Below are 20,811 nucleotides of genomic sequence, written 5' to 3'. Positions count from 1 at the left end.
AAATTGTATGGCGAGAAATGCCAGTTTCCAGTGATAGATTACAAATGGGAAGAAAATAGAATGCATCAAAGAGGGTCCCAAGGTCTTAAACTAAATTGTGGATTTTGTGGAAAAACTGAATATTTATGGGGAGGTGTTTGGGAAAGTTGTGGGGGATGATGATTTATTTGATGATTTGCTAGTGCACTTGGATAAAAATTTCTGAGGTAGCTGGAAATTTTCATGCTCTAAATAATTAATTCATTTCTCCCATAGAAGCCAGAGTTCCATATTTATATTAAAAATGATTTTTTATTAAAAAAAAAGCCAAAAGCAGAAAAATTACCCAGTGGGGATTCTATTTTCAGGAGCCAACAACATACCTTTACTTAACAATATACCATTATTTCAGAGCTCCTTTTGGTAGAATATGAAGTTGTAAAGCTTTATCATAGGCAGTCTTCCCCTGCTGGTCTGTTTTCTGCTTTCAAATATTCTATATGGCTCCTCTTTCTCAGGACCCTGTAAAAGTGTGGGTGTCTGGTTCCTCCTGCCTTTGTAGAAAGCTTATAGTAATCCAATTCACATTAAGGCAAAAGAAACTCCCCACAGTAGTTTTTCTAAGAGCATTTACATTTTTAAAACAAACTGAACAAAGAGAATTAATATTAATATTTATAATATTATGTTAATATTAATATTTAGCAAAAAAGAATAAAACTTCCAGGTGTCTGTAAACACCTTCATAAACAGTCCTGGTTAGATGTCCAGACTGAGGTAAGCGAGTGGAGGATTCAGTGAATCGTATGTACCCAGAGAGGTGGATAGGCACTGGGAGGAGGTTATGTGATTGAATCAAATAGATCATGGGGGAAAAACCAGCGGGACATTCACTGTATCACCTTTCTGTATCACGGAATCATGTTTTCTAAGCAGAACTGCTTCTGCTTTACCCCATGGTACTCAGATGATTGAAGATTCAAGGAAGATTTTGAAACTTTCCTCCAAAATGGACTTTAAGATGCCTTCATCATGGGACCAGTGGTTGCATGACTTTAAGCCATTGGCAGGTTTATTTTGGACTCGTTAAGGTGGAAAGCCTAGGTTAGTTCTGGAAGCAGGGAGAAGAAGAAGAAAAAAAGAGTTAGACAAAGTTGCTGCAAAAGCACAGAGAATTGTGGAGCTTTCTCTCATCTTTCTAGCTCAGTATCTGGTGTATAGAGTTAATGAAGTACCTGTTGAATGAATAAAGGCATAGTAGAAATAGCTTCTTTGTGGTTAATTCTACGGTTATAGATTTGCTGTGCTATGTGTGGGTAGCATGTTGGAGAAAAACCCAGAATACCTAGATTCCAGTTTGGTTTTGTCAGTCATTCGTTCTGTGATATTGGCCAGCACCTCGACTTCTCTGAGCTCCTTTCCCACGTGTTAAATGGGACAGTGAAGCTGTCTTTTTCACTCCCATGTCTGTTGTTTGCATTAAATGAGATAACTGTAACAGGTGCTACAAATATAAGAGTACAATCATTTTGAAAGCACTTGGCTTTGAAGAGGGTTATGTGAATTAAAGTGTATTGATCAAAACATGGGCCTCATTAGGTTAAAAACTGAAAGTAAAACTCATGTACTTTAGGATGTGAAAACAAACTCAACTTGCGTAACACTAATTTCAAGAAGTAGTATATTAATTTCAAGTAGGAAATTTGTAAAGAAACAAAACTGAGATATTAAAAAAAAAGATCTTTAAGACTGTTGGCTCTGACTTGCTTAAGTCCAAGAATTTTTATAATTCTGCCTAAGAAATTTACATTAGGGTTGAATCACATCAGTATCCATGAGCAGATACTGAGTTCCTGCCCTGAGCCAGGCACTGTTAGGTACCAGGTATCAGGGTTATGTTCCTATTGCTGTTCTTAGAGCAACTAAGGGCTCTAACTTTTCAGGGCTGTGTGTGTGTATGTGTGTGTGCGTGTGTGTTTCATATAACAACACATTCCTTTGCTTGACATAGTACTGTATACACTTATTTATATGATAAATATCTTTTTGATGTGTTAATAACCTTAATGGGTGTAGGGTCACCAGGAACTGTGTACGTGTATTCCTACATCTAATCCTAGTCTCAAGTGTGTTCTTGAGTAGTTTAATAGTAGTTGGATGAATAAAGTATTAGTTGCTATATTCTCTTCAAAATAAACCTTATTATAGCACAGGAAGGTGAGCTGATCTCTTATTTGACTTTGGCTAAAATGAATTGTGCTAAGCATTTTGTAGTGGTTTATAAAGTTTAGCTTCTCTATGATATATTGAAGGATTTGTTTTAAATATTTACTATACATTTGATGATAGTGACAAAGCATCTTGCACTTTTTGATTCATTTCTCTCCCAAAATATAGCTAAAGCTTAATCTACTGTAATGAAAGCTTAATCTGCTGTATTGGAAAGGGCAAATGAGCACCTTTTTTTTAGTGATAAAACTGAAATACATTGCAAGAAAGAGTGAGTAAATATATTGTTGATGATACTCATGTTATATATGTATTTGTTGCTTATGTACTTAAATAATTAAGTAGGAAAATCTTACTCATTTCAGTAGAAAAACAGTGTAGAGATTAGAACTTGGGGACGTCGTGATATTTTCTCTGTGTGCAGTTTGTCAAAAGGCAATTTATCTAAAGATGGAAAAGGATATGGTTTGGCTGACTAAATTGTGGAGTGATACAAGTGATACGTAATGATAAAAATGCTTAGGGGAATTTTCGGGGCACTTAAGTCAAGTGTATAAGACTGTGTGGGTGTGAAAAGCAGACTTCTCCCTGTCTCTCTTTTTGCTCAGTTTTCAAAACTGTGAAAGTTGCTGACTTTTTATACCACAGGCTGGACCATTAAATCGCAATTTACGTGGTCACTTGTAAGTATGCCTGGTTGTGGAAGAAAAGCTTGTTTGTGCACCCTTTGACATGCCTCTTCCTCATGTGGCCCTCTTTTTGTTAAATCATGCTGGATACTTCCATTTTGGAATCCAGGGCTCTCTGATCCGGGAGTGATTTGGGCGAGAGGTCTGGAACTAACTGTCTTTAGGTGCTACCTGAAGGGAGGTTTGAAGGATCATTCAGAAAAATGAGTCTACCAATCTTCAAATAGAAATTCTCTTTCTGATCAGCTTGCTTCAGTGTTTGAAATTCTGACATGAAAGAATGTCTTCCTACCTAACCCTGAGGTTTGGAAGTTCTGAGGATATGTTAGTAGGGCAAGTTGTTTGAAGGAATTTTTCAGTTCTTTTATAAAATGGGGCTACTGATACAGATAAATGATCAGTCATCAGTAAAATGATCAGTATTAATGAAATGATGCTTACTGGTACTTAAAATGGGGTGATTGGTACTTACCAGGGGGGTTTTGTGGAAATCAAGAGAGGCAAAGCAAGTCAAATGCTTGATAGAATGCTCCATAGTGATAGTTGTAGTTGTTACTGTTTTTTTTTTTTTTTTTTTTGCTAGGAAGAAGACGAGGAGGAAGAGGCCATTAACTTAATGTGGGTTTTTTTTTTTAAAGATTTTATTTATTTACTTGAAAGAGAGACAGTGAGAGAGAGCATGAACGAGGAGAAGGTCAGAGAGAGAAGCAGACTCCCCATGGAGCTGGGAGCCCGATGCGGGACTCGATCCCAGGACTCCAGGATCATGACCTGAGCCAAAGGTAGTTGTCCAACCAACTGAGCCACCCAGGTGTCCCTTAATGTGGGTTTTTAAAAAAAGATTTCATTTATTTATTTGACAGAGAAAGACACAGCAGGAAGGGGAACACAGGCAGGGGGAGTAGGAAAGGGGGAAGCAGGCTCCTGCAGAGCAGGGAGCCCAACATGGTGCTCAATCCCAGGACCCTGGGATCATGACTGAGCTGAAAGCAGATGCTTAACCGACTGAGCCACTCAGGTGCCCCTTTGTGTGTGTGTGTGTGTGTGTTCCCTTTCCCAGCTACACCCTGGCTGATTACAGCGGTGGTGCTGAAGGAAGCCTTTGGTATTCATTGCCTAAGAGGGCTTCTTGGAGGGGCTCCACAAAGAGAAACCTTTGGTGGGGTGCTTTAACTTTTCAAAACATGAAGTCATCTGTTGGTATGTTTTCACAATATATGGGTGAAGTTGGCAGGGTCGGTATTCTTTCTCTGTAGATGAGGAAACTAGAGTGCAGGCAGTTAAGACAACTCACCTTTCGTCACACAAGTTGGTGCTAGAACTGGGATTAGGACCCATGTCTTAGCCTCTGGGCACCCCCTTTCTGTTATGTGACATTCCCAAACTCAATTGATCTCCTTGCTAGGCTTGTGTTGAGACCTGGATCCCTATTCGTGACCCTGTAAAACAGGGATGAGAAATACTGTAGACTAGTTTTGGCTAGAGATGGCTGGAGTTACAGTACCTGAGTCAGGTTTTCATTTCCTGGCAGTGGATGGAGGTTTCTTCCCGAGCCCGAGCCAAGTGGAGTCACACAGGGGTGGTCCAACTCCAGCCCAGAGTCTTCTCTAACACCGTCTCTGCCCTGCACATCAGGATCCAATGGCTACACTGAAAGGAATGAAAAGGAGATGCCGACAACATTGAGAAATGTCAGGAAAGCTTGATGCTGATACCTTTCTATCACCTTCACTCTTCCTTCCCTCTTTTTTTTTTTTATTTAATTTTAATGATACAAAATAATTCCAAAAATTCAGAGAGGGATTCTATAGATGTTAAGCATTTGTGTTATGATTTTAACTGCAAAGCCCTTGGGGGCATTGGATTTCCTAATGTTTTGGGTAGCTGCGAAATTTAATTTTAGGTAGAAAAGGGTTAACTGAAGGTCAGTGTAATTCCCAAATCATCAGCTGCAAATCATCTAACCATATGTGAAAAATTCAATGACATTAAAGGTAATTCTCTGGGAAAGTAAAAATAACTACAGTTTTGGGGCCAGAAATAAAGATTTGGAACATTTCTTTATGCATAGAGAATTCTCTAGTAGGTGAGCTTGGATTCATGTTAGTCATCACAAGTAAATGTGGAATATCTGGAGTTTATTTATGAATTTAGTTCTTTAAAAAAAAATAAAGTAGAGTGTACATAGTTTAGGTAAGAACACAGATACACTAAGACTAATACAGATGAACTCAAGGCAAAAACTAGAAAGTGAAAGGAAAAAGGAGAGGATGAGAGAACAGCCAGGCCTCCTGACTGAGGAAAGTAAGTACTTGAACTTCCTTGGGGTCTGAGGAAAGATGGTGCCAAAAATGAGCCGGTAGCTCTCATTGTCCTGTCTAGTACTATAATGCTTGTTTCATTCATTCACTTGTTCCCTCCTTGATTCATTAATTCACTCATTTCAGTGAAATGAAATGATTTGCCAGGAGCAACAGTGAACATGATCCAGAAGGTTTTATGTTTGTGGAGCTTATAGTTTGCTTCAGAAGGCATATACACAAATGATTACAATTTGCTCAGATCTACAAGATGTACAAAGTGTAAGAACATCCAATAGTGTACCTCACCTGGAGTGGAGGTAGGGAGGTTTCTATTACCTCCTAAAACACTTTAAACAGCTTTCCAGGATCATAAATAGCTTGTTATGGGATTTCAAGACTACTTTTCAAAAGCAGAGTCTGATTTATTCACAAATGACTTTAAAATTAATTAATTAAAACAAAATCGGCAGGCACTTTCTATGTGCCAAGCACTCTACTAGGCAGAGTGTAATTTATGTAAATTTAGTTATTTATGGCTTAAAATAGGATCTATATTATTGGATGTTTTCCTTAGTATGTGATTTCTGTCCTGGTTCTGGGTGCCTTTGCTGTTTCTTCAGATGCCTTTAATATGAGAGCATAGTCATAAAAACTGCACATGTGTTGGTTTACCTCAGTCATGAATGATAAAATAGGATGAGATAATTATTCAGAATATGAATATTCTGATATGAATATGGATATTGCCAGGCTCTTTGGAGAACTAACTCAAGTTTTTCATGAAATTTAACATGTAGAGTGGGACAGTAGTAAGCTGAGAATCTTTGTTTTGGAAAAATATTATATGATACATATGAAATATTCTGCTGAACAATCAGAAGAGTTCTGGATTTTATAATGTAGAGAATTCCTCTAAGGTAGAGGTAGGGGGAGTAGTGTAGGTAAGAATGTGGAATAAAGTCAAGTTCCTAGTTCTGCCACTTTGTAGCTATGTGAACTGGGATAGTTTACATTATCTGTACACTTCATTTCTACATCCACAGCATGGGGATAATGATATTTATATTACAGTATTGTTATGAAGTCTGTATGAAGGTACTTAGAGTACTTAGCCCAGAGCCTGGCAGATAGCAAAGGCTCAATAAGTGTTAGCTATTTTTTTTTTAAAGATTTATTTATTTATTTTAGAGAGGGGGAGAAAGAGAGAGAGCAAAAGTGGGGTTGGGGGGCTGGGGAGAAGGAGAGAGGGAGAAGAAGAGGGAGAGAATCTGCAGCATATTCTTTGCCAAGCACAGAGCCTGCTGTTGGGGCTCGATCTCATGACCCCAGGATCATGACCCAAGCCAAAATCAAGAGTTGGATGCTTAACCAACTGACCCATGTAGGTACCCCAATTGTTAGCTATTTTTAATATTAAGGTAGAAAATGTAAGATTTTGAGAGTTAAAGGAAAATATTTTAATTTGCCATAATGTTTATTTAGAATCTATAAAAAGACATGTATTTTAAGAAGAAGTAGGACCAACAAGGATGAATGGCCACAGCTTTTGAATTTTGAATTTTGCCATAGCTTTTTTAAACTAAGGATTCCATGAGGTTAATATGAATGGAGAAAAAAGGTTATATAGCTAACATATGCCTTGTTCTTAAAATTCTCATTATGTCACATTAGCTCAGGATTCTGGGAGAAGTGATTTTTGAAAGAGATAGGACTTACCAAGATGTAGAGAAGTAGAATGTGTGATGGTTAAGAGCACAGACTCTGAAATCAGTTTGAACCCCAACTACACTTTGTAGATGTGTGACCTTGGGCAAGTTACCTAACCTCTCTGTATTACAATTTCCTCATCAGTAAACAAGTGGATAATAAGAGTACCTACCTCATTGCATTGTTGTTTAAATGAAATTTAAATGAGATTAAATGAAATAATTGAAGTAAAGTGTCCAGAACAGTTATGTCCCATGACTTTCAGTAAAATTAGCTGTTATTTATCTTCTTTGGAGGTAAGCTTCTTGACTGCAAGTATTTTTTGCCCGTTTTCTTTTTTCCACTCATGCATCTCTAGTACTTGGAAAGTGCCTGACATGGCAGTTGCTCAAAACTACTTGTTGAATGAAAAACTGTATGCAAAGTCTGTTAGTCAAATAAGAGGATGAAAAAGCTGGGTTAAAATGTTGAGAATTATTGAAGCTGGGTGATGGGTATGTGGGAGTCTATTAGATGATTCTCTCTGCTTTTGTATATGATTAAAAAGTTTTATAATGAAAGTTAATAAAAAGAAGGCTAGGCTGATCTAATCATTGGAGATAACCAGACATTAATAAAAAACCAAACTTTGGGGGACGCCTGGGTGGCTCAGTCTTTAAGCCACTGCCTTCGGCTCAGGTCATGATCCCAGGACCCTGGGTTCAAGCCCCACATCGGGCTCTCTGCTGGGTGGGAAACCTGCTTCCCTCTCTCCCACTTCTGCTTGTGTTCTCTCTCCTGGTTTGTCTCTCTCTGTCAAATAAATAAAATCTTAAAAAAACAAAAAACAAAAAAACTTTGTATCCCTTTTTGTTACAGCTTGAAAAAGTAAAAAGACATTTCATACTCCTAAACACTACCATTTTGCTACTACAGATTGGTGAAACCATAGTCCCCCAAAGACACTTCTCTTTTAAGACTCTGACAGCAAGCAAGAATTTCTGTAAAAACCAATAAAGCTGAACTGCCAAACTCATTATTTTTCCTTATAATCACCCTCTCATACACCCAAAAGGTTGTAAGGACCCTTGGGGACAAGTTTGTCCACTTCCCTTAGAGGTTACTCAGGTAGCTATCAGCACTGTTCACTCCCTGTCACCTCCCTCCCTCCAGGTCAGAGGTCAGGATCCCCACATCTAGGTTCTCAGCAAAGTCCTGAGTCCTGGTACAGTAGCTACTCCACACCTTGCCTTCCTGTCTGCCCTTTTATCCTCTGCCTCCTTGTTCACTTTCTGACTCTCTTGATTCTCCTCTTGATTCCCCATTCTCATCTTGTCCTAAACAGGTGCAACAAACAGCCACAGAATGCACACCTTAGTCCTGACATGGCTCTTTATGGGACACAGTCTTTGTGAGCTGCTCTGGACTCCTCTTCACATGACAGCTCCGGCTTTGAGGGTTTCTCTCTGTAGAAATCCTGCTCAGGACCCCAGGGTTGCTGGTCACTACTTTCTTCCTGGCCCTTTGCCGTTTGGGAAATACCATCTGATAAGCAGCTTAAAGAAAACACTTTAATAGCACTAAGCTCTGCTCTGTGGAGCCAGAACTCCATTGTCACGGTGCTTGTGCTTTCAAGAAGGGATTGGGAGTTCTGTTCTATAATGTTACTGTGAACCCTGGATTGGGAGCTACTGAACCATTGCTCTTAGGGAAGGTGTAAAGTTTGGCTCCTGCTAGCCTCTGGTCACATTTTTGTCACTGATCAATATATAACCTTGTTTTCTGTGTGTTTCTGTTTAGATACCTTATTTAATATGCAGTTGATTCATTAACATTGAACTCACAGCCAATAGCACAAAAACTCATGCCTGAATTAAGTTTATCTAACACATTTATGTTTTTGGTCACATCTCATCACAGTCTCCTTGCATTTAGGGACACTACACACCACTTCAACTCTATGCTTGGGCCCATTTTAAATAGCGAAGTTACCAAAACAAAGCACAAAAATTTGGAAAACGTGACACTAAGTAACAGTGAAAAGGACACTTGTTTATAGTAAGAGCTGAAGCAAGAAGGCAGAATGTTGCCTTATTCCACCACAGCTGGGAATGGGTATATCAGGTCATTAAAAAAATTTCACCCACCTCATGTTTGCAAATGATTATGAAAGGGCTATGGGTATTCCTTTTGGAGTTACAAATAAATTCTAGCAAGTAGGGAACTTTGCAAATACAGAATGTGTGAATAATGAGGATTGGTGATATATCTGTTAATCTTGCACAATATGCCATTATATTTAATAAAATAAAACATGTGATTTACTACCTATATGTTACAGAATATTATATGTAGTTATGTAAAATCATGGTTCTTAATTCTGTGTCTTTGATCCAGGCAATCTGAAATGAGAAAAAAAATTAGATTATAAGGTGAGCCACAAAACTGTAAAATATAGGATCTCTTAAACTTTAAACCTTTAGGCTTTGGTATTGGTCATATATTTATAGATATTGTATGTATAAAGCCATGTCATATGTATAAAGCCATGTCATGTCATTTTTATCACCTATTTAGCTCATAGTTTTAAAATTTCCTCTATTGCTTTGGAAAAAGTTGAACGGAGGCCACTTTCAGTGATTATCTGAAACATCATGTTTATATCTAAAGAATATACTAAAATCTAAACATTATAAATACAACCTATAGTATTAAAAAATTTTCTCCCCCACCTCAATGAGAATTTTTATGAACTTCCTGTAGTTATTATCCCACCGTAAAAATCATTTATATTATGAAGGCAAAGTTACCTTGGTTTTAATTGGAAAATTAACTGTTCCAAAGGCAATGTACATTATTAGGAGATTTCACTGAGAAGCAAAGGAGAATTTTACCTTCCTGGATTAGCAAATCAAGGGATAAGAACTGGAGGTTTCAAAATGGAAAGGCATCTTTTGCTCTATGTAGCTAGAAGTTTCCCAGATGTACTTCTGCTTCCCTAGTCTTAGAAGTCGGCCTCTTGTAACTCAGTGTCTTAACGTGCTTGTATTATTGTCACCTGATCATCACAGGCACAGTAGGGTGGTGGAATTTGGGAGGTGACTGGATGTTTTCAATGAAAACGAGAAGAGCACTTTTTAGGATCTATTGGTGTGTGGTGCAGTGGTAGAAAAATCTACCCAGGAAGATAAATTAAAATAGCATATAACCTCCCCAGTGATCCAAAATATTCCTGAATGCCACACCAACAAGCCAAATAAAGGACTGAGTGTCCGTCCAGATGCCAAGAATAGGGAGAGGTGTCATAAAACATGCCAAAACTAGCTCAGACATGCAGTGGGTAGACTTGCCTTAGGCATGTAGTCCTTTAGCCTATTGGCTTTAATCTGGTCTGGGGATGTGTTACAGGAAGTATGGTCTGGTGGATTCAAATGGAATCCTGTCACTGAAGTGCAGCATTCCGTGTGAACTTATATTTACCACTGGAGAATGAGGAAGTGATTTATGAAACAGTTAAACTTAAGGTGTGTGGTTCTTAAGATGTACACAAACACTCGGAAGGCAGAAACAAGGAATGCTTGGGGTGAAGAGAAGGAAGAACGGAAATTGGACTGAGGGGATTGGAGAGTCGGAGTCACTCCCAGTGGAGTCATTTAGCACATTGCAGACTTGAATCAGAGCACACAATTTCTCGACTGGGTGCTGGGCATGAAAACTGCGGGGAGCTGGACCATGGTTCCCTCAGTGATACATCTCTCAGCCCCAAGTGTGTGGTCAGACTCACTGCTCACAAATTCCACCAAAAATAGTCTTTCTTTTTCACACTTAAAAATTCGTTCCAAACAAGTGTTTCCTTTTAACATTCCCAGAGCAGATTGACTTTTTGAGCTTTGTGTTGCTTCCAACCTCGTCAATGTCAGAGGCCTCAAATTAATTCCAACATCTCATTGCTGTTTTCTCTTAAGAAGTCCTGATGGTATTGCACTCACTTTGGGTTCAATCTGTTTATGCTTATTGGAATGCCCATTGGAGCACCATTTCTACCATTCTGTCCCATTTGTCTTGGTCCAGGAAATTCTTGTGATTAGCATGGGGGTCTTGGTCGTCATCCCTATCACCTTTACTTCAACCCATTGGTTATGAAACGGTTGTATCCAGTTAAAAAAAGAAAGGAGTCATGTGGAGAGAAAGGGAGCAATTGAATATTATTAGAGCCTTGAGGAATGAAGGCCACAGGGTGAAAGCCATTGCATATTAAGTAGCTCAGCTTAATAAAAACCAAAGGAAACAGCAGCATACTGTTACAGAAAGTTCTTTTGAACTGCCCTCAGCCATTTTCTCCTACTTCCATTGGTAATACTTGAACAGACATGTGCCTTCACACACAGGCTCACATGGGCCCTGCCCTGACTTCTGACCTGGTTTTCCCCCTAGACATCAGATTCTAGGTCATCTTCATGCCTTCTCATGGGAAGGTGCATGCCTGGTGCCCGACTGCTTGTCCTTTTAGCACCCAGAGAGAAGCAGACCTGGAGAAGGCCTTTCCTGGCCCCACAAGATGAGGCAGTTCACACTCTTCCACCTCCCCTCTTGTCACACTTCATTGCATCACTTCATTTTATTTCTCTGTCTAGCACTTACTACTCTCTTGTGTATTCATTAGTTGACTTGTTTATTTTTTGTCTCTCCCAACTACAGTGTAATTCTAAGAAGGAAAAGACTCTTGTTCCGCATGATCTCTAGGGCCTAGAAATGTCCTTGGCACATAATGGCTCCCCAGGAAATATTTATTTACTCATTGACTATGAAATGATGAGATAATAACTTTGCATCATGCATTGTGAGTGTATATGTAGTACCCAGCAAAGTGCCAGGCAGGTAGCAGGTATTCACACTGACCCTCTTTTCCCACATGCTCACTACAAAATGAACACTCAGGTACACTCAGGTGATAGGATCACAGTCTTGTTGACTCAACTGTTGACTGATTTATTAGTTTTATTTCTGATTTAGCTTTCGCCTCTGGGACAGGCCAGGAGGGTGCACTGAAAGCAAACACACCAGACTACTGGAAGTGGGGATCTTGGGTTGCAGTCTTGCTTTCACCTCTGACTCTCTATGTAAGCTGTGGGCAACTTACTTAACCTCTCTGATTCTGTTTTATCATCCATCAAATGAAGAGGTTGAATAGATGATGCTTAAGATCTCTTGTAGTTTTTGCACTTTTATGATGTTGCCTCTTTACCTCTGTTTGGATGTGAGCAACAGACCACTGTCTTCACATGAGAGTAAACATACTTACAAAGTGTTCTGGAGCCCTTAGAGAAACACTGCTGGGCAGTTCACAATATGGCATCACGATGGACACACACCACTCTCCTCTTTGTTTCATGGAAGATCTCAGAACATAGTGTTTCCTTACCACATACTTTAGGAGTCTTTGTACTCAAAGTGGATTTAATAAATCCCCTTTTCATTTATTTATTTTTTAAAAAGATTTTATTTATTCATTTGACAGACAGAGATCACAAGTAGGCAGAGAGGCAGGCAGAGAGAGAGAGGAAGGGAAGCAAGCTCCCTGGCGAGCAGAGAGCCTGATGCGGGGCTCGATCCCCGGACCCTGAGATCATGACCTGAGCCGAAGGCAGAGGCTCAACCCACTGAGCCACCCAGGCGCCCCAATAAATCCCTTTTATGTAGCATTTTTCATTTGAGGATATCAAGATTTACCTACAACCTGTCATCAAGTGGTATTTTTTTCCCCTAGAAATTCTCTGTGTTCTATTTATCCTTCTCTATGGGTTTTCCATTTTAAAATTTTTATTTATTGTGGCACCTGGGTGGCTCAGTGGGTTAAAGCCTCTGCCTTCGGCTCAGGTCATGATCCCAGGGTCCTGGGATTGAGCCCTGCATCGGACTCTCTGCTCACTGGGGAGCCTGCTTCCCTTCATCTCTCTCTGCCTGCCTCTCTGCCTACTTGTGATCTCTGTCTGTCAAATAATTAAATAAAATCTTAAAAATTTTTATTTATTTATTTATATTTATACAATATTATATTTTAGGTGTACAACACTGTGATTTGACATTTGCGTATATTGTGAAATGGTCACTGTAATTAGTCGTTATCATCTGTCACCTTGCAGTTAATACAATATTACTGATTATCTTCTCCATGCTTTACATTACATCCCCATGACTTACTATTTTATAACAGGAAGCTTACAGTACTTAATCTCCTGCATTCATTTTGCCCACCCCCAACTACCCTCCCCTCTGGCAGCCACCAATAAATATGTTCTCTGTATTTCTTTTATTTGTTTTGTTTTTTAGGTTTCACATATGAGAGAAGTCATTTGATATTTGTCTTTCTCGGATTTATTTTACTTAGTGTAATACCCTTAAGAGCCATCCATGTTGTTGCAAATGGCAAGATTTTATTCTTTTTTATGGCTGAATAATATTCCATCATATACATATTCCACATCTTCTTTATCCATTCACCCACTGAGAGACACATAGATTTTTTCCTTATCTTGGCTATTGTAAGTAATGCTGCAATGAACATTGAGGTGCATACATTTTTTTAAATTAGGGTTTTCAGTTTCTTTGGGTAGATACCCACTGGTGGAATAACTGGGTCATGTGGTAGCTCTATTTGTAATTTTTTTGAAGAACCTCCATACTATTTTTCATAATGGCTGCCCTACTTTATGTTCCTACCAGCAGGACATAAGAGTTCCCTTTTCTCAATGTCTTTACTAACACTTGTTATTTCTTATATTTTTGATAATAGCCATTCTGACAGGTATAAGCTGATGATTCATTGTGGTTTTTATTTGCATTTCTCTGATGATTAGTGATGTTGAGTATCTTTTCATGTGCCTGTTGGACATCTGTATGTCTTTGTAAAAATGTCTGTTCAGATCCTCTACCCATTTTTTAATTGGATTGTTTTTTGCCATTGAGTCATATGAATTCTCTATATATTTTGGGATAATAATCCCTTATTGCATATCTGATTTGTAAATATCTTATCCCATTCAGTAGGTTGCCTTTTCATTTTGTTGATAGTTTCTTTCACTGTGCAGAAACTTTGTAGTTTGATGTAGTCCTAATTGTTTATTTTTGCTTTTTGTTTCCCTTGCCTTTGGAGTCAGATCTCAAAAATCATTATTAAGACTGAGGTTAAAGATCCTTGTGTATGTTTTCTTCTAAGGGTTTTATGGTTACAAGTCTTAAATTCAGTCTTTAATTCATTTATTTTTTATTATATTATTTATTTCATGTTATTTTTTACATATGGTGTAAGATAATGGTCTAGACTCATTCTTTTGCATGTAGCTGTCCAATTTTGCTAACACCATCTATTGAAGAGATTGCCCTATTCCTGTTGTATGTTCTTGCCTTTTAAGTTGTATATCAATTGGCTGTATATGTATGCATTTCTGAGCTCTCAATTCTATTCCATTGACCTATGTGTCTGTTTTTGTGCCAGTACTATACTATTTTGATTGCCATAACTCTGAAATCAATGGCTATAGCTCTCTGAAATCAGAAAGTATGATACTCTGGCTTTGTTCTTCTTTTGAGATTATTTTGGCTATTTGGAGTCTTTTTGGTTCTATATGAATTTTAGGATTATTTGTTCTGGGTCTTTGGAAAATGTCATTAGAGTTTTGATAAGGATTGCATTGAATCCATAGGATTCAATGGATTGGAATCCTTGGGATTCCAAAGGTTGCTTTGGATGGTATGGACATTTATTTTATTTATTTATTTTTTAAAAAGATTTTATTTATTTATTTGACAGAGATCACAAGTCGGCAGAAAGGCAGGCAGAGAGAGAGGAAGGAAGTAGGCTTCCTGCTGAGCAAAGAGCCTGATGTGGGGCTCGATCCCACGACCCTGGAATCATGACCTGAGCCGAAGGTGCCCCTGGTATGGACATTTAACAATATTAATTCATCCAGTCCATAAACACAGAATGCCTTTTCATTTATTTGTCTTCTTCAATTTCTTTCATAAATATCTTAGAATTTTCAGAGTGCAGGTCTTTTGCCTCTTTGTTTAAGTTTATTCCTGGGTATTGTATTCTTTCTGATGTGATTGTAACTAGGATTGCATTATTGATTTCTTTCTCTGATAGTTTATTATTAGTGTATAAAAACTCAACAGGTTTCTGTATATTAATGTTGTATCCTGCAACTTTACTGAATTTATTAATTTTATTAATCTTAACAGTTTTTCTGTATATAATGTGTTATCTGCAAATAGTGACAGTTTTACTTTTCCCTTTCCAACTTGTATGATTTTTATGTCTTATTCTTGTCTAATCATATGGCTAGGACTTCCAATAGTATGTTGAATAAAAGTGGGGATAGTGGGCATTCTTGTCTTGTTTTCTTTTGTCTCCAAGATATTTTTTGGTTTCTCCTTTGATTTCTGCTATGGCCCAGTAGTTGTTAAGTAACATGTTGTTTAGTTTTCATGTTTCTTTTTTGAATTTTTTCATTTTCTTCTTGTAATTAATTTTTAGTTTCATACCACTGTGGTCAGAAAGGATTCTTGATATAATTTGAATCTTCTTGAATTTACTGAGATTTGTTTTGTGGCCAAACAGGCAATTGATCCTGGAAAATATTCCATGTACACTTGAGAGAAATGTATTCTACTGGTTTTAAATGTAATTATAAGTGCTGAATCCACTATCTTTACTATATATTTACATTTTCTAGTGAGATTTTTACTTTTGTATGTTTTCTTATTATTAATTAATACCATTTCTTTTCAGCTTAAAAAAGTCCCTTTACCTGATGATTTACGGACCTGGACCTCTGGGGCAAATAATACATTGTATGTTAATAAAAATAATCAAGAAAAAAAGTCTCTTTACTATTTTTGGTATGACTGGTTGAGTAGAGATGAACTCCTTTTAGCTTTTGCTTGCCTGAAAAACTCTTTGTTTCTCTTTCAAATATGAATAATAATCTTGCCAAGTTGAGTATTCTTAATTGGAAATTTTAACTTTTCAGGACTTTGAACATGTTGTCTCCCTCTGGTTTGCAAAGTTTCTGCTGAGAAATCTACTAATAGCCTTATGGGATTTTCCTTGTATATAACAATTTGTTCTTCTCTTGCTGCTTTTAAGATTCTTTATATCTTTAAACTTTGAAATTTTAACTGTAGCATGTCCTATTGTAGCGCTCTTTGGGTTCATTGTGTTTGGAACTCTCTGAGTTTCCTGAACCTGGATGTCTGTTTTCTTTTTAGATTAGGGAAGTTTCTAGCCATGATTTTATCAAATAAGTTTTCTGCCACTTTCTCTCTCTCTTCTCCTTCTGTGAAGAGAGATCTTGTCTTGATCTTGTCTTAGAGGTTTGTTATCTTCATTTTTTCAAATTAATTTTAAAAAATTCATTCATAATCTTTCTAGGTCAGGGAAGTTTACAACTATTATTTTCTCCAATAAGTTTTCTGCCACTTTCTCTCTCTTCTCCTTTTGTGACCCCTAAAATGCAAATGTTATTTTACTTGAACTTGTCTTAGAGGTTTGTTATCTTCATTTTTTAAAATTCATTTTCTTTCAATTTTTAAAATTCATTTTAAAATGAAATTTGAATTTTCATTTTTAAAAATTTCATTTTTCTTTAAAATTCATTGTCTTAGAGGTTTGTTAAGTTATCTTCATTTTTTAAAATTCTTTTTTCTTTCTGGGTGAGTTCCATTACTGTATCTTTCAGCTCATTGAACTGTTCATGTACTTCACCTAGTGTGCTATTGGATGCTGCTAGTATATTTTTTAGTTCAGTTATTATATTTTTTAACTCTGTAACTTCTATTTGGTACTTTCTTATGTTTTCTGTTTGTTGAAGCTCTCACTGTGTGTTTCTGCATTCTTCTCCAAGTTCAGTGAGCATCTTTATGATTGTTACCTTGAATTCTTTATCAGGTAGATTACTTATCTTTATACCATTAAGGATTTTTTCTGAAATTTAAAAAATTCTTTTGTTTGGAAAGTATTTCTCTGATTCCTCATTTTACTCAATTATCTGTGTTTCTTTCCTATGTATTAGGTTTAACAGCTACCTCTCTCAGTTTTGGAGTGGCCTTGTGTAGGTGATGATCCTTTCTCAACCTTTCCCTAGCTCTTGGTTGTCTCTTAAACTTTTATGATTGTGTAATTTCCTAATAACCTGATTTATTCTTGATATGCCTTTGTTGTTGAGAGTGTGCCAAGACCTGTCAGTGGTCCAAGCAGAGGAATATCATTTAGCATCAAGTTTAACACTGACTGGAAGTGTTAACTTCCAGGTGGTAACTTTTAAAGTATGCAAATATATATAGTCCTATGAGGCTGCAATCACAATTCCTTCTGGTCTTCAGACGAGGAGATCTAGACCAGGAGATCTCTACCCTGAGTGACAGTTGCAAGAATCAGGGCTCCAGATGAATGTTTAAACTTTTTACCATTTTTTGGTCAGTCTCATTGAGTTGCAGTAAGGCCACAGCAACGTGCAAAGATTTTGTCTCCCTGCTTAAGTTCCCTAGGAATGCCTCCTTAGACTGTAGATGTGTAGGAAACCTGAAGCTTCTCCCTCTGGCTGAAGCTCTAGTCTGAGTCAATAGGCCTTTTTCACAGGAATACTGGGTTGTATTTCAGTCCGCTATTTGTGAAGTACCCTGGGTGTGACGGCCTGCCAAGAACTGTCTTTCCAATTGTTACAGTCACACGGAGCTTTGGAATGCTAGCCCTCTTGGCCATCAGGGCCAGGTGATTCAGGGGTGACTGTTGTGGGAATTGCACACACCCACTGACTTTAGCAAGGCAGCTGGAGAGTGTAGAGGGTGGGACATGCTCACTGGCTTTAGAAAGGCAGTGGGAAAATGTTTTGACTATGCATGTGGGCAAAAGCAGTGCAGTGAGAAAGTGCTTTGTTTGTGTATGTGTGCAGCTTTAGGCTGCAAGTGGGAGAATGCCGTGAATGTTCATACTCACCAGCTCATCTAGGGGTTGGGGGCATGTCACAACTGCCTGTGCTTGGAGACTTTACCTAGGGAGCAGGAAAACACTGTGACTGTCCTCTCCTGCCTCAGCCAAGCAGTAAGGGAGAGCTGCAACGGTCCATGCTCTTCATTCTCAGAGAAGACTGCGGCTGCTTGCTGAGAATGCAATAGTTGTAACCTTCAGTGCTTCCATATCTGGGGGTCATCTAAACTGTCCCCCATCCTTCAAGCCAATGCTCCCAGATCAGCAAACAAAACTTGCTTACATATATAATCTAGGTGTTTTTCAAACTGCTGTGTCTCTGCTGGGACTTGGGGGTGAGCCCTTCCAGAGGGGAATCTCAGTTTCCTATAGCAGTTTGAGACTCCTAGACATCAGCCCTGTTCGTTTGTCAAGCCAGATGTTCTGGGGGCTCATGTGTTTGGTGCAGATTCTAGTTGTGGGCGCCAGTGTAAGGCACTAACCCTTGTGTCTCCTGGAGAAGCACCTGTCTGGTGAGATCCCTTCCTATTGTGTGTCACTTGGGGATGGTTTTTTTTGGGAGACCATATCTCTGTTTCTCCTATCTATCTGGAGGTAGTCCTTTTATCTTTTATTGTGGACAGCAGTTCATCTAGTTTTCAGATCTTTTTCAGAGGGACATTGTCTGTATGTAGATGTAGATGTGGTGTGTCTGTGGGAAGAGGTGGGTTAGTATCTTCCTATGATACCATTTTGGACTGGTTCATCAAGTGCTGTTGTTTTATTATTTTATTTATTTTTTTAAAAATATTTTATTTATTTAACTGACAACCAGAGATCACAAGTAGGCAGAGAGGCTGGTAGAGAGAGAGGAAGGGAAGCAGGCTCCCCGCTGAGCAGAGAGCCCGATGTAGGGCTCGATCCCAGGACCCTGGGACCACGACCTGAGTTGAAGGCAGAGGCTTTAACCCACTGAGCTGCCCAGGCACCCCAAGTGCTATTGTTTTAAAGGAAGTGAAAGGATGAACTGGTTGAAATCATAAGAATTATCTAAACTTTATATTTTGTCAGTGCAAGAAGTCCGGAGTTACAAAGTATATTCTGTTATCATTACATGCACTACAGAATCCCTTTATTATTACATGAATTATTACATGAATTAAGATTCTCTATTGTCAGAATGTTACCCCATAAATGACTTGGTCTACTGAGTATGATTCCTGAGACCTTCATTCACTCTTCAGTTGCTTGCAGTTTGAACCCTTCCCTTTAGTTTTATGAGTCTGCTCTTGCTTTATAGTGGGTACTGCCATCTAAAATTCAAATCTATAGTTGGTTTAATTTTTATCTTATTTGATGGATCTATGGAAGTTTTCACTCTGTCCTATTATTATGTCCCAACTGATACTTATGCTGGATCACACATCTATGTTTTGTACAGGCTCTTCTCTGCCTAGATGTTACCAACCTCATTTGCCTGGCAAACTCATCCTCATTTTTGAAGACGTGGCTCATACATCTCACCCTCTTTGAAGCTTTTCTGACCCATTCTCCTGATTCTGGGAAGGACTGACTTCTCTCTTTTTTTGTACTAACAGTATGCCTATGGATAACAAAATCAGAGTATTTATTCTTTATTGCATTTTTTTTTACGTGTCTGTATTACCTGCTGAGAATTCACTATGGATAAGGATTTTGTCTTTTTAAGCCTTTATATTTTTAGCCTTAGTCTAGTGTTCTTAGTAAATGTTTGTTGAATGAATGATTGAATGAAAATACAGGATTTAATTTCTGGCCCCAAAGTTTTAAAAAGGTTTTGATCTATGTGCATAAAATACTCTTTGAAATGGCTTTATAGGTAGTAATGGGATTGGAAGGTAAATTCAGAGGATTCCATGAATCCCATGAAGGGTGTTTATAGTTAATCATAGTATGAATCAAACTGTGTTTTAGTATAAATTAATTCATCCAATTAAGAGTTGTTAATTAGGTCAGCCTTTCAGCAAGGGGATTAGAACTAGTATTAAGATGACTGTTTTTTTCTCCATCATAAAATGTAGCTTTCATAGTCTCTAGACACACTAATGAAGTGAAATTTGTGAAGCAACCCAAGGATTGGTTGAATTGGCAAAACTTCAAATACCTTAAAAAATATAACATTCATAATTTTTTACTATATAATTTTTAATTGAAAAAATGGTATATATCATAATTAAGGAAGACTTAATAAGAAATAAAACCACTGATAAATCTGTCATCCTAAGTAACAGATTTTAAAAGATTTTATTTTCTTGTTTTTTTTAAGATTTATTTATTTATTTTAGAGAAAGAGAGAGTGAGCAAACATGGAGGGAGGAGGAGAGAGAGTTTCCCAAGCAGACCCCCTGCCGAGTGCAGAGCCTGATATGGGGCTTGATCTCAAGACCCTAAAATCATGACTTGAACCGAAATTAAGAGTCAGAGGCTTAACTGACCAGGCCACCCAGGTGCTATTTTCATGATTTTATTTTGAAGTAATCTCTATGCCCATCATGGGTCTTGAACTCACAACCCCATGATCAAGAGTTGGCAAGCTCTAATGACTGAGCCAACCAGGTGCCCCCTACATAATGGATATTTTAATGGTTGCCAGTTACCTTCATATGCATTCATATTTTTATATAGTTGCCATCATGGGATTATTTTCATTTTTCTACAGACTTCCCATATATGATCCTTTAAAGTGGATAGATAGCAATATTTATGAAAAGATGTTTCACAAATGGTAGTTTCTTGGGATTTTAACTGATGTTACTTGGGGGAAATAAAACATCTCTGAAGTCAAATCAGTTTGGAAAGTTGTGAAAGTGAACAAATTCCTTTACTGTAGGATTTCTCAAAGAAGAAATCTTGAGAAATCTTGTTTTGGATAAAAGATGAGAAAATACACAACAAAACATCTATTCCACAGATAAGTGTT

This window comes from Mustela nivalis (assembly GCF_964662115.1).
Source record: "Mustela nivalis genome assembly, chromosome: 15".
In the NCBI taxonomy this organism is placed as follows: domain Eukaryota; kingdom Metazoa; phylum Chordata; class Mammalia; order Carnivora; family Mustelidae; genus Mustela; species Mustela nivalis.
Note: the sequence above shows the minus strand (reverse complement) of the source record.